The 26,617-nt window shown below is 36.0% G+C and overlaps 1 protein-coding gene and 1 pseudogene across 1 annotated transcript in view; one reads left to right on the forward strand and one right to left on the reverse strand.

The window, feature by feature from the left end:
- Positions 1–26,617, reverse strand: part of LOC150108072 (glutamate receptor ionotropic, NMDA 2B-like) — a 125,453-nt gene that overhangs the window by 86,223 nt on the left and 12,613 nt on the right. The window lies entirely within an intron of this gene.
- The window catches only part of LOC150108073 (cleavage and polyadenylation specificity factor subunit 3 pseudogene), a 69,425-nt pseudogene continuing 63,221 nt past the window's right edge, over positions 20,414–26,617 (forward strand).

A 26,617-nucleotide genomic window follows, 5' to 3' on the forward strand; every position in this document is an offset into this window, starting at 1 on the left:
AAAACAATTGTATTGGATTAACCGATATTATGGCTGAATCAACTAAGATTCTAAATTTTTTTTTTTTTTTTTTTTAAGATGGGTGGGGTTTGACGCGATTCGAACCCAGTCATTTTAACAGAGTTAAAAGTCGCGACCTCCTCGAAACTACAATTCGAAATATCGTCAACAATAAAAAAAAAAAGACATTAAAAAAAAACGGTTTCCGTTGCTTTTGCTATGTTTATCGGAAACAGCATTTTTTGCACTTAAAATTATTGTAATTAAATCAAAGATGACTTTTAGATGACTTTCGCTGAGAATATGCAGTATTAGGAACACCGATAAGTGAGAAACTTGTTTACTGATGCATAACGAAAGAATATCAACTCCAGACAGAAGAAAGCGAAAGAAAAGAAGAGCAAATATGAGGGGGAGAGAGAGACAGAGAGAGAGAGAGAGAGAGAGAGAGAGAGATGACATTATGGAGGGTAGAGAAGCAGCGGTCCTCTGGGTACTGTGTTCCATCTCTACGGTATTACGAATGATCTGATTCTTCGCTAGGAATAATGTTAACCTTCACTATAGCTTCCATAAACATGTCATGTTGTGTACCTTCCACGGCATTGAAAATCTCTCTTTTTATTTGTTTCTTTTGCTTGTTTCCCTTTTGTTGTGCAAGTATTTTTCTTGAACAAATCTCAGATCTGCTCCAAGATAGAATGTTATTCCTTCTCTAGGAATAGTGTTCGTCCCCATTCTATTCAGGAGGGAACGAGAAATTTATTTCACTTATTCACTCCTCTCGCAGCATTCCAATGGTGCAATTTATGAGTGTCGACAAATAATTCTGTGACAGTGGTTTCCAAACCTTATAAAGTAGTGTGTCGCATCTTAGGAAAATTTTATCATTCTTGTATTTTATTTCTCTAAGGCGTATTAATAAATGAATACATTGTAGAACTAAGGCTGTATTCAGATATACAAAGAAGACGAATACATGAAATGAAATGCATCATTTGTATTTTGAATAACTTTTTTCCTCACAACAGGAATAGTTTATAGTCTTTATAAGGCTCATCACAAAAAATAAAGCAGAGTTGGTATTCTATGGAGAAACGCTAATATAGGAATACAGGACGTAGTTGTTCTTCTCGTTGCTTTAGTCTCCATAAATATATTTTTTTTCATTGATTATTTTGGATAACTGATTAGTTGTAGTGTCAGAATTTAGCATTATCAAAGGCACTCTGAACACACACACACACACACACACACACACACACACACACACACACACACACACACACACACACACACACACACACACACACACACACACACACACACACACACACACACACACACACACACACACAATGGAAAGACTCAAATTAAAATGACCTCCAGGACAAGGATCTGGATCGAGGTGTGCAAAGCGGTGCGCCAATATTTATGTAAACTTGCATCATCAAATCTATCCCAATTCATTAAGTTCTGTACATTTGAGCTCCTTTTAGGAACAGTGTTTGTGATTTAAATCGAAATCTGCATAGCAGCTTCACTTTTTTCCCCCCAACCGATATCGTGAATAAAGATCATTCCATCCATCAATTCTACATTAACTTTGACGCACCACCTTATCCACCAGTCAGCAATAATTGCAGACCACTCCCACAGATTTATTTAGCGTATAACATAATAAAGACATATGACATCAGAATATATAAATACATATTTGTGCAGACAATAAAAATGAGACAAGTAATGCACATACACAAAGATCAGTAAAAAAAAAAAAGTCTAAAATTATAAGTCTAGTTCAGATAGCCAATCAAGAGCTGAAGGATCTGCCTCGAAAATATCTCTCAGGTCACCAGGGTAGGCTCTTATGCTGCAGTCGTCCACAATGTGCCGAATGGTTTGGTTTATGGTCCCCAGAGTCGCATTGGGGGTGTAGGGTCGCACGGGGGTGTATTCCTAGTTCGCCTCCACGTGGTGCACCCTGGGTAATGCTAAATGAGCTAAAGCGACTGCTGCCAGCCAGACCTATCTTAACGATCTCCTGGCTATAGACACATGAAATTACAATCCCACAGAGAGCACCACCGTCGCATTCCATACGCAGGCGCACGAGCCTTTAGCTGAGGGCCTCGAAGCACTCCAACGCCTCGGGCCCCACTGTTCTCAGGAAAAGTGCAAGTACGGCACTGTCTATATACGTGACTGTCCTTGTTCATTTTAATTTCTGTGTTCGCTGAGTGTGTCTTTAAAAGTGCCTTTGATAATGCTTGGTGAGCTGACGAAACGTCAGGTTATAAATATGTAATTCAGTTACTAAATTTATTTCATTCCTGTTTCTATGTAGTTTATTCGAGAAATTTCAACAATAATGAATTAATATTTACTGTTCATTTTCTACAGAAATAGAACTTTGTTTCATTTTGATATACAAATGCGACAGATTTATTTCTCCAGACTACTGGAATATTTGCTCTGTTTTGATACACACAACTTTCATTTTCCCAGAGAGCTGTAGCCTTTGCTTATTTTGATACGTAAACAGAATCTACAGAATCATTATCCATGCCGGCATTCATTTTCGTAAACTATGGGAAATTCATGTTACTCCAGAGTAATCTTGTATTTTCTTCATTTTGACAATGATAAAAATCTACGAGTCACTGATGTACAGAATATACACAGCATTTGTCTCCTTTTGACAGATGATTCTCCAAAATTTGTGTTCGCAACTACTGCTTTCGAAAAATCTATTGTCAATTGTTTTTCAGTCTGGAAAAAAATGTTCCAGCAACAATCCTTCTACCTTTTTTCTGTCATTTGTAGGACGATTGATGATATTTATTACTTCCTTTATTGTGTCTCTAAACAACAATTCATTTGCTTTATTAGTCCAGGATCATATTTTTGCTACAGAAAATTATAATTGATTTGCCGAAGCAACTGGCTTTATGACTATGGCAATTTATATGCTTATACAACGCATTCCAGGTCTCACGAATCTTTAAATAGGAGAATTTATGCATTGAACCGGAACGGAACATCATTTAAAGGTCCACAGAGAGAAATAACGCCCTTTGTCAAGTACTTTCTTTCCATCAAGCGATGGAATTTCCATCATTTGCTAAAACTATTTTTAAGTTCCATTTCTCTAGTCATTTACCACATCGGAGAACCGGCCAAGTCGATAATTAAATACGAACTCATATTCCCAACAGTAGATTCTAATAAAACGCGTCATCTGCTATGGAGATTAAAAAAAAAAAAAAAAAAAAAAAACAGAAAACGAAGCAAAAACAATGCCTCTCCAAAGTTTGTAGTGCACTTTTATCGTCGAATGATCAGTAGGAATATTGATCGCGTTCCTCCTTATAATTATAGCGTGGTAGCGGTCCTGTCGGCGCAACATAATACAAGCCAGACAACCTGCTTCGATATACGTTTGCTTAGGGACGAAGAGATAGCATAAGATGAACCGATGGAGTACCATTGGTTAGAACCGGAAATATCATATTGGGTTACTTGGTTCGATAATGCCTCGGTCCCCTTCTGTGCATGGCAATCATTTCCGTTTGTAGTCATCATTTTCATTCTTCTATTTTCTTTCTAGGAATATTATCGTCTTCAGTTATTTATTTGGAAGGATGAATTCAATTATTACTGCGCTTCAACGGTCTTGAATTATAAATATATAAATAAATAAATTCTCGATGATTTTTTATTTCCCCCAAAAGAGTTCGCAGTATTCTTTACATCTAACTTTTTTTCTTTTTTTTTTTTTTTTGAAATCTGCAGGCAGCTGGTCTTGCTTATCTGTCGTCATCGCCGAGAGATAAGCAAGGTCGCTTGCTGGCGTGCATACAGGAAAGTTAAATGCGGATAACACACTTTCCTCCATTTACAGATCCTAATCCTAACCGGTAGTATCGTTGTGAAAAATGGTTTGATTTCCTTATTTTTCTGAGTTGCCTTGCAGATGAAAATCTTGAGTTTTGAAAAGGCAAAAACCCCAATAACTAGTATCAAATATCGAATAATTTGGTAATTACTTGAAAACAAACTCTTAAATAGTTCCTCTAGTTGTTGATTAAATTTCAATTTGAAAAGTGGGTGGAGTTCTTTTAGCAGTAATATTTTGCAAATTAGGATGGAGTGGTCAGTCTCCACTCTTAGACATCAACTGGACCTATGATGACCGACGATATTATAGATATTGGGACGAGGATAAAGTAAGCAATTGGCGCCACATCGTTCAACAATTCACTTTTCGGAGATGCTAGTTTAAAAATCCAAGTTTCTAGAAGAATAAAAACCTTCCTTTTCTTGCCAAAGATCAACTATTTTATGAAACAGCTGTTTAAATGTACTAGAAAACTTACTGATAATAATCTTCTAGAACAGAAGTTATGAAAATCTTTCTTCTAGTGGCCTAGCATTAAGGTACTATAAACACTGCTATGAGGCTGAATGAGTTACTTTTAATTTTAAAATATTAAAATTATGATATAAATATTATAAATTAAAATTAACTCAAGTCATTTTAAAATATGAAAATCAAGATAAATAAAGTTAAAATTATTTAATTTAAACAATTTTTTAAATAATTAAATTAATCCCGTGAAAATTAAATCGTTTATTTTTTTAAAAATACAACGAATTAAATTTCGAACATCTATATATATATATATATATATATATATATATATATATATATATATATATATATATATATATATATATATATATATATACATATATGAATGATTGAGGAGAAGAACCAAATTAATTTGATGTTTGATAGTATATGAACTATAGCTAGTAAGCAACTTAGTGTTCAAGGTTTGAAGAAAGGCGAATTTCAAATGTGAATGCTGTGGCCCTTGAATTATAGAACCGAGTAGAAATGGGATGGTTTCACATTAGATAATAAAAGGAAACTCATACAGTTTTAGCCTGTTTCAGTAAGCGTAATAAATGTAATTACCATTGTTCTAAAGCTCTAGAGATCTCGCTAAATACCTGAAATTATTATAGTTTACTAGAATGCCCAAGTTACATGGAAACTGACACGCTGGGTCCATCTGACTGCATTTAAAGCTTATGATGCTACGAAACAGATAATCTCTCGCAAATCACACGCTGCTTTGGGATTAACTATTTCTAAAACTGACAGCGAAATCTCTTGTATTATATTACTAAGGAAAAGGGTGGAGAGAAAATCCTTTGCTTTCTTTGTACAAGAGGGGATCAGAAAATTGTCAGTGGAATTTGTCATAACATTAATTGAAGAGGAATACAGTGTCACCCGTTATCTGCTCACTTGTCACTGCCATAATGGCTAGAGAGAGAGAGAGAGAGAGAGAGAGAGAGAGAGAGAGAGAGAGAGAGAGACCGGAAGAGAAAAGCAATCAAAATTTAAAGTGGTACTGGAAATTTGAGAAAGCGGTGAAAGTGCTCTTAAGTGGACCAAAGAGTTTGGATTTCAGATCTGAACTCACTTCATTGGCTACACAATCATTAGCATTGACATCTGCGCATGACGCGAGTTCAGATCTGAAATCCAAACTCTTGGAAGTCCCCTGCCGAGGGGACTGATAGGATTTTCTGGCCTTTCAAACGATCGCCACATTAATCGGGAATATCGTAAGAGCTAAGAGTTCAAAACTTTTTATAAGTTTCCAAGTCCAGTGAATACATTGTTAAAATTCCCTGAAATATTGCAACATTCTTTCTGAAATATAATTTCTTAGTAGGGCGACTTTGATCTTGACACCAGTTTGATATCGAACTAGAGTTAACAGAAGGCTCTCTTCTGGATTTGAAACATCTGAGTTTTTGAGGTGAATTGGTAGACTTATGCGGTACGTTAGAAATGAATATTTGAGCTAAGATACTCGTCTAATAGAAAACGGATCTTGCTCAACCAGTACCGTTGTTTAGAAGGGTTCGATTCGCCTAATTATGGGCTTTAATCTGGTCGATTCGACCAGATTAAGGCCCATAATATTTGATAAAAACCTATTGAAAACAAAAGAAAAAACACAATAGCTGTGTTTCAAGAAGATGGATACCAAAGCTAGTGGCAAAAGTGGGGCAATGCAATTATAACCTTATCACTGCCCACGTCTTCTTAGAGCTTGGTTGGAAAATACACAAGTTGAATACTCCATTAAATGTTGCAATAAAAGAATGGAAACTTATTAAGAATCTCCTCAAAAATAACAAAATGACATTAAATAAACGATAGATTATATTATCCTCTGATTGTGCAACTTAATGGAGGGTTAGTTATCAACTGATGGTAACCAACTGCAACTAGGAGGTTATGAAGAGTCTGGTTGCTTATGGTTGCCTATAGGAATGGGGAATGTCTGCGAGAAGACCACCACTAAAGAGATCAAAGAGATCAAACGAAAGGCATAAGAATAGGCCTTTCGTTTAAGGCTTGCTGCGTCCGTTTTCACTTCGTTTGAGCACATAATCAGGACAGAAAAGTATAATCAATTGAGAGGCAAACTAGACGAAGAAAACATGACCTCGGTTGCCTGAACACTATCCTTAATTAAAGCTAATAAAATTCATTAGTTTAAGATCGAAATCACTTGTTGTGTGTGTGTGTGTGAGAGAGAGAGAGAGAGAGAGAGAGAGAGAGAGAGAGGCTCTCGCCGGAACGCGTGTCCTTCCTGGAAACCGCATTTATTTTCTAAGGGTGAAGGAACCTTTAGCTGACATATTTAGTCCTTTCGTTGAGTAATCAGGCCGAAGCGATGATGCATTTTACGGGGCTCAAACATAAAGAAAGGAGTGCACTGCACTCATGCAAGGTCATTCAGCCGACGGACAGAAAGATAATTAAAGATTGGGGTGTTGGAGAAGAAAAATATTCTCCTTCAAACTTTAATTAAGTGATCTAAACTTCATTAAGGGTGAGTGTTCGCCACTCCCTACTTAAGTTGCCCGCTACTCGCTTTGTGGAGTTAAAACAGATCGGTTACGGAACTTTCTTTTTTTGTTCCTTCAATTATATGAAGTTTAAAATTGAATCGCGTCCCAACAGCGAAACGCAACTTTTAGTAATTCGAGTTTGTTATCTCAGCGCTAAACTTTGACGCAGAAATGTATTCAGATGGTATGAAGGTATCGAACATCATTAAACTTGTGAGAAGGTATGAAATCAAAAAGAGAGACAATTTTTTCAAGCCACTTCAAGTCTCCAATAAGCAGTACAGTGGTCTCACACGAGGCGATGAAATTCATCTCCTACTTAAAGTCATTCACAAATATCCACGCCTACAGCAGGCCTCTAACTGAATCCTGTCGATTGAAGAGTGGATACTCTAACTACTTGGCCAACCAGGCTCACACAGAGCAGGTTTTAGATTTTTATAAAAGTAATTCCTGATTTCATCAAGACAGTTAATCCTATTAGATAGGTATTAACTATCAAATGGGCCTGTGTTCTTTGATCAGTGTCTGTTTTTCATTAGGGAAAAAATATTTATAATAAATCTCGGAAGGAAGTGACACTTTTATGTGACACTGACTAACTGATCTTTCTTCGTTTGAAAAGCCCTTATGAATTCCCCGCATCATACCACACAGGATGCGGACTCGGGTCTTTCTCACTGAACAGTTAGAATAACATGGATTTAAGGTGCGTTTCTGGGCTTGCATCCAAATGAACTACAAAGCTTGTTGCCCTATTAGTCTTACATTCAACTGCCTTTAAGGTTTATTTCTACTCAGAAAATAAACTTTCGTTTCAAATTCCATTTGGCCATAAAAATAGCTATCGTACTGTATATTGCATTGGCTTCTTTTATATTGTGAAATCCCATCAAAGCGTGTGTTAGTCCAATTTATTTCTTTGGTCAATAAAATTTCGTTTTCCATGACTTGGTCACGGACTTCTAACGAGGGTAGAAGACCTCGAAACTGTTTAGGACTTTTCTTTTACGACAGCCCAGATGACATCCGTTGCATTCAGGATTAATATCTTCCCTTGATGATAATCCTTACGTATTCGGCCGAGACTTTATTTCTGTGAATAAGTCTGATGAGCACCAGCAGTTGTAAATTCAAAACAAGTTCCCATTCGGTTATGTTTTACAATTTTTTATGCAATTCTTGCACAAACACATAATGCACTGGTCAAATTTTTATGAAATATTCCACGGATCCTGAGAGTTCGCGAAAAATGCTGTCGGACAGCATGCATGCGCTCTTCGAGTTTTGTCTCTTTGAATTTCTGACGTGATGGATAGTTTAATTCATATAAAGTCTCCCGAAGTGCCTTGGCTTTATTCAAATTCATAAGGCTACGTTGATAATAGCTTCTTGAACGGAAGTGACAAAATGTGATCTCTTTATGTTCTTTTTATCATTTCGCATTGAATATTTAACTGGGGATTTACAAATTTAAGAGAAATGCATACGCTCAGACTCCGTTCAACAATTTTCAGTGAGACAAAGCTATCTCTGTATCGACAATACCTTTTTTTTTTAAATTTTTTTTGAAAGATCCGAGTTCAAATCTAGTTTAGGAGGCGTAAAACATCTTGAGAAGTGTATTATATCTGAATATTAGTTCGGCGATCCCATACTGAGGATGCCGGGATTTCTTTTTAAAATAGGAAAACTGTTTTGAGCTCTTAACATACACAGGTTGGCCAAATAGATGAAATCGAGTCACACAAGGAGCAAAAGTGCTATAAACTTCCTGCACTATTTTTTGATTTTTTGGTGAAGCAAGAATGCTGTTCATATTCCCCACTATATATGTATATATATATATATATATATATCAAACTATAGGCTCTGATCAGAGGGATAACGGCAATGGCCGATCCTGAGCATTGCCATCTGTTACCCTCTGGAAATCTCCAAAAAATACCATTCACCCCTGCACTATTCTAAAGTTCTAAAAAAAACTGGGAGATGGACTGAGTCCTTGACTCTTTATCCCTTCATCTGAATCTGAAAGGATACTTCATCTGAAAGAGCCATGACTTGAGCTAAAAGATCTACTCATGGCATTCTTTCTCTTATATAGATTATGTTATAAAGAATTTCAGAGGTGTCCTTGATTACTACTAAAATATGCTGTAGTAATGCAATATAAGAAAGATTTAAATTAAATTTTACAATTAATTTTATAATTGCATTATTGTTCTTGAATAATAATTCTCTAGATCTATAAGATATTACTTATAAAATGGCAGCTGATCACAAACTGTCAATCTAAACTCTATACATATACGCCATTCAACAAGTGTTACAGATAATAGCACTATTTAAACATGGCGATTTTAATGATATCAAGCTGCATGTATTGTGGAACTCATAAACAATAATCTTAATAAAATCTAAAGTGAAGATTGAAATTTTTTACTTACTACAATTTTATGAGATGTGTACTTAATCATATTTGCTTATTCTGACTTATTTACAATATAAAGCTGTTTTTTTTAATATCAATTTACAGACAACGTGATTCAGTTTAGAATGTTTTGAATATATAGTTTTTTATTATTTTTTTTTATTATTTATTTTTTTTAAATGTTTTGTTGAATTAATCAAAGGAATTCAGAAAGTGGTAATTCTCATAAGAACAGGAAAAAAAAGATGCTCCCACTCTCACAGGGCCCCAGAAGGTTTCGTAAAATTTTCACCATGCAGCAGCTCATTGCAACCCAATCCGAGTTTGGGTGCGTTGGCGTTTTTATACATCATTCACAGATCTCCACTGGTTGACCGAGTGGTCAGCGTATCCGCTCGCCATCCAGCAGGCGGTAAGTTCGAATCGCGTCATGGATGTTTGTCATCATCATCATCATTTTCTTCCTTTCTTATATTAGGCGGTCGAGGCCTGTTACGTCTCATCCCATTTTTTATATTGTGTTTCAACTAATCTCTTCGCCATGGGTTTGTATTTAAGGATTCGTTTGGTGATTCTACCATTGTCCATTCTTTTAATGTGCTCTTTCCATTTCCATCTGTAGTTGTGGATATATTCCATTATTGGTGTGACTAACTGAAGGCTTGAATTGACTTGAAAAAGTTCCATAGTCTCTAGACCAGAGTTTCGGGATTATGTAAAAAAAGAAATAAAAATACAAGAGTATACTCGTAAATTTCATAAATATAGAAAAAAAAATCTAAAGTCCACCCACGGCATCGATGTACTATAGGTTACAAAGTTTGTAAATGGGTGTTACATTAAAAAAAAAAAAAAAACCTCTGCTGCCTGTTATCTTACAACATTGACTCAACCATCCTGTTAAGTAACACATGTTCCTCAATCCTGTCTTCTGATGTTACGGTCAGGGACATTCCGTTCTTTCACAAACTGGATTTGTATCTGCGAGCATCATTTCACCTAAAATGATGCTCGCAGATACTAAAACCGTTTTTAGAACAGCTCCTTCGTACTTCGCTGTCTCCCATCTGTCGATGCACCACTTCTGTTGTCTGAGTACATATTTATACTACTTATCATCACCATAACTACAGAAGTGTTCTTCTGTACAGAAGAGACAACGTTTTGAGTACTTTTTCAACTCTTTCCATATCCATTATCTCTAAGATTAGGTTTAGGAAGACAAAGCGCCACCTGACGAAAACGGAGAACGATCATAGGTTTTTTTTTTTTTTTACTTGTATATTTATACATTGTAATCCAACTGATCAGCGTTAGGAAATATAGCACATAGAATATATATATATATATATATATGAAAGAATGATCATTGACTCAGTTAACATACACATTTTTTAAAAAAGAAGAATTGAATGACTAAAACCGAGATTTGAGTAAAACGGTTTTAATATTAAAACACGACTAGTTTAGGCTTGTAATAGCCTTCATTAGGTGACATTACAAAAGAAAGAAAAAAGAAAAAACACTAAAACACTGAAGCTTAAATAAACTATGAACAACATAGAGAGTCTCTATACATAATTGACACTAAATCGTTGTGGTTGTATTTAAAGCTGTTCTTTAAATTCAGTTAATGAAGATGAAATCATGGCTTGCTTGGACATAACTTCTTTGTTCACTAATGTCTCAACACATGAAGTCCTAACATTACTCAAGGACCAGTTATCCAAAAAAATGTTAACCTTGATTACACATTGCATCAAGTCCAGTTACTTCAGATTTCAAGATACTATATACAAGCAAAATCATGGGCTGGTTATGGGTAATCCTTTATCCCCTGTACTCGCAAATATTTACTTAGAGGATTTTGAAACCAAGGCTATCCCTTTCTTTATTTTAACACCTAAAGTTTGGAAACGTTATGTGGATGATGTCTTCATTGTTTGGAGCCATGGACATGAATCCTTTATGGTTTTCCTCGAACATCGCAATAGCCGACAGGTATTAAGTTTACTGCTGAGCTTGAAACAGATAATTCCCTGCCTTTTCTTGATGTCAAACTGACCCGCTCTTCTGGTAAACTCAAAATATCGATATATAGAAAGCCCTCACATACCAACAGATATCTGCATAGTCATAACTTCCCTCCTCATAAGCGTGGAATAATTTCCACCTTGGGACATAGAGCCCGTTCTCTCCTTGATGACCCAAATGAACTTCTTACAGAAATAAACCATCTCAAAACTTCTTTCAAAGTTAATGGATATTCTAAGAGAATCATTGAAAGATTCCTTCTTAATCCTCCTAGACATCGCTCAGAAGAGACAAATAGATTCAAAGGCAATATTTCTATTCCTTACATAAGTACTGTTTCACATAAATTAGCAAACGTTCTAAGAAAATACAATATCAGAACCTTGTTCACTCCACTTCCAAAAATCCGTTTCTTAATAAGTCACCCAAAACCTTGTCATCATAATCATCTTAAATACCCTGGTGTATATAAAATATTGTGTGATTGTGATATTCCTTATTTTGGGCAGACAGACAAATCTGTCGAATTGCGTATGGAAGAACACATGAGGGACATTACTTACAAGAGACAGCGAGCGAGTGCATTATCAAGTCATATCCTTTTCTCGGCTAATCCTAATGATGAAAGCCAAAGTCACAAAGTCTGCTGGGAAAAATCTACAAACATCTTCCATTGCAATGATGAACTAGAGAGAAATATCGTGGAATCTAGGGAAATCATCTTCAATCCTGTTCATCTAAATAATAACTTGAGCTGCAACCTCCCAGATAGTCATTCAGCTGTAATCATGTACTGGCGTTCACGAGATGCTACTAGCACGCACTTTCCCAACAATGCAACTAACGAAAGAACAGCTTTAAATACAACCACAACGATTTAGTGTCAATTATGTATAGAGACTCTCTATGTTGTTCTTAGTTTATTTAATCTTCAGTGTTTTAGTGTTTTTTTCCTTTTGCTTTCTTTTATAATGTCACCTGATGAAGCCTGTTACAAGCCGAAACTAGTCGTGTTTTAATATTAAAACCGTTTTACTTAAATCTCGGTTTTAGTCATTCAATTCTTTAGAGAGAAAAAAAAAAAATTATTATTATTATTATTCCTTCCCTCCTCTATTACCTTGCGGTGTCTATGATTTTCTATTCACTTAACCGCTTACCGTATCGAGGATAAGGAGGTTAGCGCTATGCTTCCCAGTGTCCTATGTCTGTAGCTGCGTGTGTTCACGGGCCGGTTTTCCTGTCCTGGGGAACGTAAAATACAAGTGCCCTGATGAAAAAAAACCCTACCTCCGTATGAGACCGACAAACTCACCTTCAGTCGAAAGAGGCCAATAAAGGTTCTTCACGAACCGGTCTTTCCGAAAAAAGGGCTTCGTCTATACTGACTGAGCTGAGCTACGGAGGCTCATATGCGTGTGTGTTTGTGTGTGTGTGTGTGTGTGTGTATACACGTGTATATAACAACATAATATCAGCTATGATGCAACCACTTAATTTATATATTTTTGTTTAGGTAAGGAAAAAAATTGAAGAATCATATAAACAGTGAGGTTTACCGGGTAGGAGAAAATCTCAAATTTTTCTTGTATTTAAAAAGAAAATTATCTGACTCCAGAGGCAATTCCTCAAATTGTTTTTCTTAATAACATTGAATAAAAGGAATTCAGTAAGTTCCATGATTTCTCTTAGGAATACCAAAAGCTAAAACAGAAAAATGTATGATAATTCGCCATATGACAAATAGATGGCGCTGAATTATCCGATAAATTTATTTATATTGTAGAGAATGTATGAATTATCTACAATATATATATATATATATATATATATATATATATATATATACATATATATATATATAGAGAGAGAGAGAGACAGAACGTATAAATTTTAGGGCGCCTTTGAAGCCCTTAAGAGCAATGTTACTCCATAGCGCTAGATCTACGAAAGAAAGACGATATAGGTTTCAAAATAAGCTTAGGACTAAAAGAGTGTCATTTATTATCTTTCGGAATAAAATGCGTTAAAGTATTTAGTATTTTATTCCATTTATTAACTTTTTATCATTTTGAATGATCGCGGACCATTTATTAAACATTTCGCTGATTTTCACCCCCCCCCCCCCCCTTAGTCATGTGAGAGCGTGCGAATAGAATATATTCTGAACTGGCCAACCAACTGGATCTGTGCATGATCAAAAAATGTGAAATGTCCAAAAATGACATTTTCTCCCCTGTTTTATTAATCAAGGGGTGCGGGGAACTACACAGATGGTTAAAACCATTCTGTTAGTTCTACTGGCAACTGTTATTGAGTTTACAGGATTATTTCAGTTATGGAGTTTCATCTTGGGAAAATGTATCGTAAAAGGAGGGGTGGTGGAAGAAATTGCTTAGTGCGAGTGCACACGAAATACACCCCAATCCCTCACATTAACGAATAATAAACTCTCCTCTATAGTCTTGAGTCTCACTTTCAACGAAACGTTTTGGGTTGGAAACACCTGGTTCCGAATCCCGTTCTACGATCCGAAGAACTTTCATTGGAGCCTCCAAATGAAGATAAGTTAGCCGGTCACATACGGAGGTGACAGGGAATTTCTTCCCCGAAACTCAGATCCTTCATTTCATAACCAAATAAACCAGCCATGAGATACAATTTACACACAAAATATATATTTAGGTATGAGACTAACCACCGTAACCTAAAATTATGGTTATGGATAGATCTTGGGTCTTAAAGACCTCTCAGCACCCCGGATTATTATTATTACATAGTCTTAGTTGTTCTGTCAAAATCATAACATAATCAAAATCCAGTGAACTGAATACGAAGGAATTGTCAACCATCGCCTTGAAGATATCCACGGTGGAAAATCATGTACTTTAAGCTGCATGTTTGGTTCAGCGTGCAAAGCCCACCAGATGGTGTGTGCACTTCACTTGATGCAGCAGATTATTGTAGGCAACCCTTGTTTATCGCTAGGCATTTTGGGCATCTTAACAGATCACATTGTGCAGAGGGATACGTTCGAAAACCCCCCGAGGCTAGTACCGAATCCTATATACTGTATATATATACTATACATACATCCCTATGGTAAAGTTTAATTTATAAATTAGGCACAGTAAGAGATTAACAACAATAATTAATAATAAACGAGAACAATTATAACAACATACTGTAATAAAGTGATCTGAATGGGAATGAATCTTAGCAACCTCAGCAAACGTTTTTTTTTTCTTTCTCTCCTTGTGAAGTCGACAACTTTCCCTTTTCTCTTAAGGGAAGCACTTTACATAGCTCTGTGGCATATTCGAATTGCCAGCATCACTACTCTTGCCCTTTTGAGCTATTTTTTTAAGTAAAATAAGGGTTGCTTGAACACATGAACTGCGATAGTCGATCTGGTAACCAACACGGCTACAAAATGACTAACGTGCGGGTAGCGTATACAGTACAGCGTGGATGCGCTGGACAAAGGAGTGATTCATCCCTTTGTCCAGCTTTAAGTTGCACTCAACTTAAAACTTATAAATTGTTTATTCTCGAATTCTGCATTTAATATTTTCGGACCGGAGTTAACTGCGGTAACTGAACTCTCCTCTGGAGAGGTAAGACCTCGGAAAAGTTCGGTGTAATAAAAATGGAAATAGCCAGAAATAAACAGAGGAGAAAATAGCCACGGAAGAAATAAAAACAGGACGTAAATGTATGATAAAGTGAAAGATAGAAATAAAAAAAAAAAAAAATAGGAAATATATCGAAGAATGAGTTCGTGAAAGATGATACGGAAACATCACGAAGTATTGTGTTTCATCGGATACCGGAAGAGGAAATGGAAATGGAACCTAAAACGAGCCCCCATGCCGTAGTTCAGTCAAAATTTAAGAAACTAGCTCGTCCTGATTAGTAACAAAATATCCCAGAATTCAGTGTTTCTTAATGAAATTTCCAATGGCATTCGTGATTTACGCATGCGTAATATGTGCTTGCTCAAATCCTGTAATAAAAGTACTGAAATCCAGTAATAACGTGTTATCATTATTGCTCAAATACGGTGATTTCTCTTTCCATTCTACACTAGAATATCGTATACAAATTTTCTTTGGATCGTATTTCCGAAATAAATTGAGATTGTTTACTTAAATAAATAAACTTAAATAAAATGCTTTTATGTCATCGAAGCCAAGCTTATTACATTTATTACACTTGTCTTGAGCCCATCATCAATTGGCTTTAAATATCTATACTTGCTTGTAATAAATTTTATAAAACATACAAATATAATATTTGTATAAAATATAATTGTAATCTACATATTAAATTGGATTTCTTTTAAAATAGTTTAGAATATTAACATTTTAATTAAATAAATGAATTTTAGTAACGAACCTTTTATATTATTATTACAATTACATTTATTTCTCTATTGGAAGTATTAATTATTGATAATAAATTATTCATAACAATATTATTAATTGCTATTAATTATACCATTTCTTGGGTCTTTCAGAGGCAAGAACGTCTCTTGTCAAGTATGGTCGTATCTAGTTTCTCTCGTACGCTGATTCTTTTGCTAGTAAGGTTTCGTACTTACAGTACTATTTTTGCTAATAGACCTTCGGGCCTGTAGGATTTTTTACTGGTAGGTCTTCTGATCTACGGGATCTTGCTGGTAGACTTTAGGGTCTACGGGATTATTTGCTAGTAGGACTTGTTCCGACGGGATATACTCTAGTGATTTTAGCCTTACTTATTTAAAACACTTTCTTCCTCCTTTGTATCTCTTATTAACAGTTTGAAATTAGCTATCGCTTGGCTCTTGCCAAGGGTAAGAACGTTAAGCTTTGAAATAGACCCTAAGTTAGAAAAAAGAGTAGCAGCCAAGCTTTATGCGAGGCAGCAGGAGGATCTAGAAAGATTTCAGATATTGATATAGAATGTAGAAACGACAAACAACTTGCTGCAAGATTTTAAATGCGCAGGGCCAAAGTAACTTCGTCATGATCGGAAGCCTGCTTAGAACAATCAACATAGACAGATTTCCATTGAGAACAGCGAAGATCAGGGGGCGAATATTCCGGGTGTGCTAGGTATGCGGTGCTCATTCACGAAATATCAGTATCACGATATTATATTTTTGCATTTATTCCCTTTAAAGACTCCCCCAATTGTCTGTAGGCTTCGCACGATTCCTAAAATCGAACACAATATACTGTTGTACTAATGCTTCATTGTCCTCTTCACGCAGATAATGAAGCATTAGTGCTTCCTGAAGAGGGCACTTTTCGAAGCGTAAATATTGGGTCACATTTGCGTTAATAGCCCGGGTGTCTTTAAATACATACACCTTTGCGCCCTTTGAAAAAGGTGTAAAGAGGGTGCAGAGGGTCAAATTCTTAGCTTTCTAATATTTTTAAACTGCTGAGAAGGCAGGACTAGGTGAGCTAAATTTTTGAGCTCATCCAGCACCTAGCATCTGTGATTGGTTATTGTGTCAACCAATCCAATTGAATGTTGTCACTTGTCATGAGTTGAGCGTTTTCTGTATCCAATGACTGTATTACAAACAGCTGTTACACATCTTTTCTGGAACTGAAAATTTGAAAGTGGATGCTAGGAGAAAAATACTAAATGTTTCTCTTGCTATGAAGTATAGCATCTGTTGAGGTCCCAAAGTTTTTTAACAGTATATAGAGACATTTTTATTCTCGTCTTCAGAAACAACAGACAGTAAAAAATATCTATTCCTGAATAAAAATGAATATTTTGTGTATTATAAGACGTTGATCTACAACAAAATACCAGCATATGTGAGATTGATAAGACAGAAGAACTGCTGATACTAAAAAAAAAAAAAAAAACTAATGAATGTAGGATTCTCGAAAGTGTGGATAATTCCGATAATGATCGGATGTTATGTATACCGTGTCTCAGGAAATAAAAGACATTTTTTGGAGTTTCCTATTCTCAAATGTCTTATAAATTATGGTTCACATATTTTTAATTTTGAGTATTTCAAATATAACAACCAACTATAACATTCTCCTTCATTGTTGTTTTCTATAAATCTTAAAACAAACAGATTGTTCCCCACTTTATGCAGAAGTATTCAAAATTATCCTGCAATTAATTGCATTGGACCAATTAAGATGAGCGTTAATGCGCTATGCACTCTCAAAACTTTCATACATCGATAAATATGCAATCACATGGTTATGGGTGTCTGCAGAGGAGAAGGAGGCAAACAGGGAACTTCCCCCCAAGCTCGAGTAAAAAATTCCACAAATTATAATCGTAAAAGTGAATGAGATATGGAACCTTATGTCTTATAACCTTATATGTAAGCTTAGTCTGTCTTAAATTTTTATTATGAGTTGGCCTGTTTTGGCTCACAGCAGGGTAGCCATAGAATACATGTTTTATTGCAGCAATAAAACACGTGTTCCTGTTTTGGGTTCATCTTTTTCTGATTCGTGAACACCGAGACGAGTTCATTTGCCCTCTGTGTCTAGTGAGTCACTGAGTGAAGTGTAAATTGTAAATTTATAGTGAAACAAATTTAAACAGAAAAATACATTTTTAAAAGGCAAGTGTATGCAATTTAATATTATTTTACTTGTTAGTTTTATGATTTTTTTTCTTATAAAATGAAATAATTTAATTTAGGATTTTGGGATTAATTAATTAGTTGATTTTTAATAAAATATGCCAGTCAATTTTTTATATATGAAATTGTGCTAAAACTGTATTCATTCTGAATACTTTTTTTTCGAAGAATTAAAGATCATTAAAATCGATGTAAAATGAAAATAATGTATTTATAGTTTACATCGATAAATAATTACATCAAAAAATGCTAAAAGACGTTTATTGATGTAATTATCTAATTAAATCAATAATTATAAAAATTTATTGATGCAGTTATTTGTCTCCAAGCTTCCCCCCACCCCCACTGAAAACTTTTCTGCAGACACACGCCCATGCATACAGTCAAATTGACGTGAAATTTGTAGCGCGTTGTATGACCCACATGACAGCACACCCAACCGAAATGGGTACGCGACGCCACTGGCGAAGACGCCATTTATATGATCTTCTCGAAATGGGGAACTGTTAAAGACATCAAGAAAGGTATTGAGAGCGATAAACAGGAGTGGAAATCTGAAGAGATTAGCTTTACTCCCGAAATGAAGAGCCCTGTTCCCAATTTCGTACTAATTGGTTCTCCAAGGGTTAGTTACCTGGATGTCAGGAGTCGGCAGTACTTTAGGTGGAGCTCCTACGACCATCTGGGAGCGGATTACATAAGAGCCAAATGTCGTAATTGCAACGAATCTGGACACACCCAAGACCATAAGATGAACACGCATCCAAATCGAATAGCGGCAACACGAACACGTCATAGCACACAAACAGGACTCCTGAATTTCCATCGCTACCAACGACAGCTGATTCTGAGGAGGTGAAATGGGAAGAATTTATAAAGACGTCGCTTGGGAAAACCAAAACGAAAAAAGCAAATAGAATAGAATCGGAGATTTCCCTCCACAAAAACTGACACAGTAGGTGAAAAATCGGCAATACCATTAACATCATCTGTCCAGGGGGGGGAGGACAGTAGAGGAAATGGAAGTAACAACTGCAACAACTAAACGGCAAAGAGATCCGTAGTGACAGGCGAGTTTAATGTCTGGAACTAACAAATATTCCTGAACATCAATGTGCACTTCAAGGTAGACCGATAACATCGGTAGAAGTTACTCGGGCTTACAAGGAACTAAATCTAAGGAAAACCACTGACATAGATGGACTAGATGGTGAGTTTTATCGGTCTGTCTAGAATTTCATCTTGTCTATTTTTAATATGTTTTTAGTTACCTTACACGTGCCTGCTGATTTATGTGTGGGTACACGATTTTTATCCCCAAAAGTGGGTGAGACTTGAATAGTATGGGTACCTGGAAGCCCATCACAAAAGTAGTGTAGTCCTTTGAAATTGGGCACAGGGAATATGCTTACCAGCATTCAAGTGTACGCAGTTCCGGATAAGTCGATGGGACTCAACTTATTTCTGATAAGAGATCTCTTTCGAAGTGGATGTGGCTTCTTGGGTAAGGGAAATTATCAAAATCATCTGTAATAGAAAAACAACATCTATCGCCATTAATGGGTTCCTCTCTGAACCCAATTCCGTACGCAGAGTGGTTCGACACGGCTGACCCCAAAGCTCACTTCTTTTCTCTCTAGTACTAGAAGCTTTGTTGAATAAAATGGACGACTCTCACGCAGAGAGAGGACCGCTGCCCATAGGCTCCAAACAGAGCAAGACTGTCGTGTGTGTGTGTGTGTGTGTACTGATGATATTGTTGGAACCCTTCGGGATTCCGATTCGATTTACATTTTCTTCCGCATACTGCGACAGTTTAGTGTGCTCAGCGCAAACCCAAACAAAACGAAAATTCGGCCCTGCCAATTTTCTGTATGGTTTGACACCATTAATCGGACCATTAACAATATTACAATTCCCTTCGTTGCGAGTCCTGTGTTACCAAGACAAAAGCTACTCAATTCCTGTCGTAACAGACTCACCCCTTTATACCTAATTATCTATCTTACCACAGTAAAGCAACAGTCATCAAAAACACAATACCAATGCTGTTACACACGATCAATAACAAACATCATAGACTTACAGGATAAAATTATTTACAGGCAGCTCATTGAATTCTTCTGGAGCCACAGGAAACATGAGGTACTCGGGACTTTTCTCCATCAATCCCCCCCCCCCCCACACACACACACACGCAAGAAGGATATTTGCCCTGCCGATCTTTAAATATTCATATTTTACTAACACTGTTCGAAATATCCAATACTTCATTGGATATTTTCTACTTTGTTTTGGGACCACTAGCCACGCTGGACCATGTGCGGAGATTGTGCCAGAGTGGTACTATACAATCTGTAAAACACTAAAAAGATTTATTACAGATGGGGTTTTGGGCGCTTCAGTTTAGCACAAAGCAGCTGTACTGGAAACGTTTCGATTTCTTTGATTCTGAGACTCCTGATCTGGACACGAATGGAGAGTGCTCGTTACCAATATCAAAAAGAGCTGGGGACAATTTTCCACCGGGATTTGGTTTGGAGAATCGCTTACGGCCAAGTCCCGGTGAAACTAATGAAATCACAATATTGTCCCCAACCTTGATGCCATGCAATTGAAACCGTAGGACACCTGTTGTACCAGTGCAGTGCATTTGGTGAAGGCTGGCTGAAGTGCTAAGGATCCCGTTTCCCACTATCTCCGAGGTGGTACTATTGCAGTTTTCCCTACCAGTAAAAAAAAAAAAAAAAAAAAAAAAAAAAACCTAATTTTTCTCATCAATGTTATAAAATATCACAGATGAAAATACGTGAAAAACATTAGATATATGAAGAGCCAAAGGCTTCAATTCGGCGACATATGACTTGTTTAAGTTAAGGGATATTACATCCCATATTGTTTCTCAGCCGAATAAGAAACTCAAAGAGTTTCATGCCGAATATAGAAACTATATAAAATTCGGCGATTCCAAGCGTAAGCAAATACCTGGATACTGCAGCAACTGACCCTAAAGGTAGTGCAAGCTGAAGCAACTCATATCAAAGGTGGAGCAAACTCCGATCACTATTCTTGATATTTACCCATAATGTGAACTTAGCTCCTATGAGCTGTATTTCTGTTCTACATTATGAGAGAAGATCACTGCCCAGACCTGTTTCAACCTTTATTGAGGTCTCATCAGTGAGTAGGTAGACCTAGTTAATATCAAGTTTGTAGCGAACAGAACTTACAATTGAAGCCTTTGGCTCCTCATATATCTAATAATTTATTAGGACACCTCTCTCTCTCTCTCTCTCTCTCTCTCTCTCTCTCTCTCTCGGCAATACTCATAGAAGGGTTGTAAGTTCTGTTCGTTACAAACTTGATATTAACTAGGTCTACCTACTCACTGATGAGACCCCAATGAGGGTGGAAACCGGTGCGGGGCGGATCTGGCTTTGAGAGGCTCCACTTGGAGGTAGGTTTTTGCCTGTCTCTGAGTGGAGCCACCGCTGAGATTATGGCTCTGCTTGGTAGTGGGGTGAGCCTGTCACTGGGTAGAGCCAATGCTGAGAAGTTCTTCTCGGTGACGGGGTGAGCCTGTCATCGAATGGAACAACGCTGAGTTGGGCGATCTTTCGGGATCGTCTTATTTTTAGAGCCCCCTTCACCTATACATAAGGTTGAAACTGGTCTGGGCAGTGATCTTCTCTCATAATGTAGAACAGAAATACAGCTCTTAGGAGCTTAGTTTACATTATGGGTAAATATCAAAAATAGTGATCGGACCTTACTCCACCTTAGATATGAGTTGCATCAGCTTGCACTACCTTTAGGGTCAGTTGCTGCAGTATCCAGGTATTTGCTTACGCTTGGAATCGCCGAACTTTATATAGTTTCTACTATATTCGGCATAAAACTCTTTGAGTTTCTTATTCGGCTAAGAAATGATATGGGGTGTAATATCCCTTAACTTAAACACGTGTAAAACATCTCCTCGCTGAGGAATCTCCCATCAAATTAGGAACTGCTTCTCCGCTTAATTCCCTTGATTTCTTGAGAAGCAAAGATACCTCTTGGGCGAAGATCGCTTCTTAAGGAGATGGTGTAGGCCACGAACCATATGTCAGATTACACAGGGGGGGCGGAATCAAAGGGCCTATATATTTATAACATCGTTGTGTTTATGACCTTTTCAATTCAAATTTTATTAGTTTTGTCATTTTAGTCGAATTTCATTTTATTTCAATGTAGTGAGGGTGGCCTGAACAAACCTAGGGGTGCGAAGGCCACCATCGAGGCGATCCTGAGCCCTTTTAGGGCGGGATCTCCTGGGCGTCAGGTCTCCTCAATTTGTTCACTTGTTTTTATTGTTTTTATCCGTCAATTAGGTTCTTTTACAGGCTTTTGTACTTCGTATGCTGGTGTTTTACTAGTGTTTTTGATATTCTTTTCATCTTGTTAGAGTTTTTTAATGTATTTTGTTTCCTTTTTTTTTTGGACTTTTCATTTAATGAGTGACAAGTCAAACAACCGTTTTAGAAGTACTCGGTGGGTCAACAGATAAACTAGTAAACTGAGGCCTCTAACTCTTCTCTATCACTATTTCACTCTATCGTTTTTTTAACTTCTTCTCTCTCTTTTTCTGCTGAATCTCAGCGCCACTTTTATTCTGCAAAGGACAATGATGAGAGACTTGAACTCACACAATATTATTTTTGACTTCTTAATAATCACAGGTTATCACTTATTAACTATATTATTAATTACAATTTCAGAGTTGTAAATTTAGCCTATTTTTTCTTTTAGCGGATTTCGAAGTTATCTCGTTCATAAAAAACGCCTATGAGGGAAAATGTAACCGATTTTAACATTTTGGAGGAACCAATTAGTTTCCTTAAATTATCAGTATGGTGATTTAGCATTCTCTTAAATAAAAATATTTTCTTAAATAAAAATTCTTTTCGTAAGACAATATTTAGAAATGGGAACTACTTGATGGTGAGTGAGTGGTTTTGCTGACCATTTGGCGGGTATGTGGGTGCCATTTTTCTTTACGATTCACGTGGTACTTGCAGTATAAGCTCTCGCAAATTATTTAGATTTTCTATATCCCATCATAATGCCAAACGTTTAGATGAGAATGTTTGATAAATCATTTATTTAAAGATTGTTGGAAGAAGTCTGTAATAATCCTAGTAAAGCATATTACAACTAAATGTGAATTGTGTTCATAGTAGACGGAAAGTATATTATCGCCAAATGTGATCTAGCGAGTCAGATGAAATTCAATAAATGGATTCCAGCCAGTACCACCCCCTTTAACATCATTGCCAATAATATCATTATAAAGAAGTGCAAGGAAGTGCTGTTATGGAAGGTAGGATCATTAAGTTATCATGAATTCTGATAAAACCATTAACGAAAGTAATATAACCCGAAAGCACTTTCACATGCGTATTCAGAGGCTCGTCTAAGAAAGTTAGATAATAAATTTAGTTTAATCCTTTATCCAAGTGTAAGCAAACAAAGTTTGCGCCTGAAAGTATCTTCAGGACTGAGGCAACTCGTGGTAAAGGTGGACCAAGCTCTTATCACTCCTTGTCTTAGTATCTCCCATAATGCAAAGCACATCTCCTTGAGGACATGTATACTGCTATGCATTAAGGAAAGGGCCTCTATTACAAAGACCGGTTTCGACCTTTGTTGAGATCTCGCCAGTGGGAGCCAGACTCAGAGGACCCATCTTTCCCACGAGTTGCCTCAGTCCTGAAGATACTTCAGGCGCAAACTTTGTTTGCTCACACTTAGATAAAGGATTAAACTAAATTTATTACAGTCTAACCAAGTGGAAAAAAACTCCCAATAAGAAAGTTAGAATTTGTTATCGTTGAGACACACAAGTGGTTCATCAATGAGGAAGTTATCTTATAAAACACTATATCAAGCTATAAATGAAGGACAAATCCCTCTGAATATAAACGAAGAAGAAAACCCTCAAAAAATTCCAGAGATTGTAAAACAAGAGAGCTTTTCATTGAAGGTGATGTTGGGAGAATCGTAACAATGGCTTGAATTAAAAGATCCATTTTGGTGTAATGAGAAGAGATGACAAATGAAATACTTCTCAATTTTTATATGAAATGTACAAAGATGGAAAGAACGTAGCTTTCCTTCTTTTTTGCATCCGATTATTGAGGAAATATAGAAGGTTAATAAAATGTTTGAATCAAGTTACTGAAATAAAGAGCCAAAAGGCTTCACTTCGGCGATGCAAAATTATACAAATTAAGTGGATATTGAATCCAACTTTCTCAAAGCCGAATATATAGAAACTATCAGAGTTTCGTGCCGAATATAGAAACTATATAAAAGTATCGGCGGATCCAAGCGTATGCAACCTTTCAGGACAGGGGCAACTCGTGGTAAAGGCTAAGGAAAGTGATCAGAACTTATTCCACCTTTACCACGAATTGCCCCTGTCCTGAAAGGTTGCTTACGCTTGGATCCGCCGATACTTTTATATAGTTTCTATATTCGGCACTAAACTCTTATAATTCTATATATTAAGCTTTGAAAATAATTGGATTCAATATCCACTTAATTTGTATAATGTTTGAATCAAGTATTGCTGATAAAGCGAAGTCCTTGTACACGATCTTCTCCATCTTATAAATAACCGGTTGCTGGTAAACTGATACTTGCAATTACTAAAGACAATCCTCTTACTTCTAATATTGAAGAATTTCTAGATCCAATGCCTTATTTGGAATATAGATGTGAAAGAACTGAAGAATTATTAAGACTTGAACAGAATTACAAAGGATTAAGAAATCTCTTTACGACAAAGATGTCAAAACTTTGTTTTGATTTTCAATGGAATGCCAGTCATATGGAAGCATCGAAAAAAGTCATATCTGCCTCTGAATATCAGTATAAAAAATTCGTTTAATAGACCGAAAATGTAACACCAATTCCTAAACTTTCTGTAGTGAGACTCTGCAGTGTAAAGATGTATTAGGATGCAACCCATTTAAAGAACTTTCAGAATTTGCAATTTCCCTATTAACTTGACCATGCTCGAATGCTGCGTTATTATACTTTAAAATTATTATTTTTATTTTTGGGATTTATTATTATTATTTAATAATATTAATTTTATAATCAGGATTAATTATTAAAATTAATATATAAATGCCTTGATTTGTTATTCATTTTATAGGTAAGATGTCGTGGTCTGAATTTGATAGCGAAGAAAGAGCAATTAGGATCTATCTCCGTCGTCTAAATCGGGACGACGCACCTAACATCACTCGATTGTTTTCAATTTGGTGATTCGCAAATGTAAACAGAAGCACTTGTTAATATAGATTGTTTTTTTACCGCAGATTTCCCTCTCTCTCTCTCTCTCTCTTGCCATAAAGAGACGTAGTGCGCGCCATGTCTCTTGCTCAGTAAGAAAACCATTTTGCAGTAAGCTTTTAGCTAAAAGTATAGTATAATATCTCTTAAATAAAATGTTTTTTTGTTTATACTGTACTTCCCGTCAAAATAATAACACATTTTTGCAACCATTCACTCCTGTCTGAAACTTCATAACAAGAAACTGAACTAATATTATTTAGTGACCTTCAGTCACCCTGTTTTTCTATATCATAAAATGATTAAGTTTATTTGTTGTTGATTAAGACGATGTGGCGTCTAACCTCAGTGAAATAGATAAGAGATGAAATAGACATTTCAGAAAGACTAAGGTAACAGAATACACCTAAAAACCTATTTTTATGCGATTTTTTTTTACGTGAATTCGGAGTTACGAGAATTGGGATATCAAAAATAATTTTTTTACGCGATTTTTATTCACTTTTGCGCGACCAACCTAAAGTCTAAGTTAGGAAAAAATCCGTCATTCAAGAAAATTCTGAGAATTTTGTAGAATTACATTCTCGTTTCAATTAAGAAAAATTCTAAATTCTTACGAATTTCATTTATTGGGAATTCCCCGAATTACATAACTCACTGCGCATAAAAAGCAGTTTGAATTTGGTGTTTGAGTAGACAACACAGTTACCGCATTTTTTGCATTTGCATGTTTTAAGTGAAATCAAAATAAAAATGGCTTATAAAATTAATAATTTTGCCAAGAAATAATAAATGGTAAGCTATATGTAATTTTCAAACTTTCATTTCATTAATCGAAGATTTTAATCCAGCCCTCACATGATGTTGCCGATAACCAAAAAAAAAAAAAAAAAAAAAGGAAAAAGGAAAGCCGTTTCCTTCGATATAAAAATTAAAATTTTAGATCGTCTTCAAAGTGGGGAGGGTGCGACGGCTGTGGGTGAGCATTTTGGAGTCCGTGAATCAACTGTCAGATGTATAAAGAAAAATGAAGAGGCTATTAGAAAAGTGGTATGTTCTGGTAGAAAATCGAGTGCGAAATTATCATCATACACAAGAGATGTTGTTCTACAAAAGGCCGAAAAAGCTTTAGTGATGTGGATAGAAGATAATGTACAAAGAAGAATGGAAGTTGACGGAAATTCCATCAAGCAATCAGGATTGAGATTTTATGAACAGATTAAAAAACTGCAGCCAGATACTTCATC

Source organism: Typopeltis vanoorti, chromosome 3 (genome assembly GCF_054136105.1).
Source record: "Typopeltis vanoorti isolate ZY-2024b chromosome 3, IOZ_Tvanoo_1.0, whole genome shotgun sequence".
Classification (NCBI taxonomy): domain Eukaryota; kingdom Metazoa; phylum Arthropoda; class Arachnida; order Uropygi; family Thelyphonidae; genus Typopeltis; species Typopeltis vanoorti.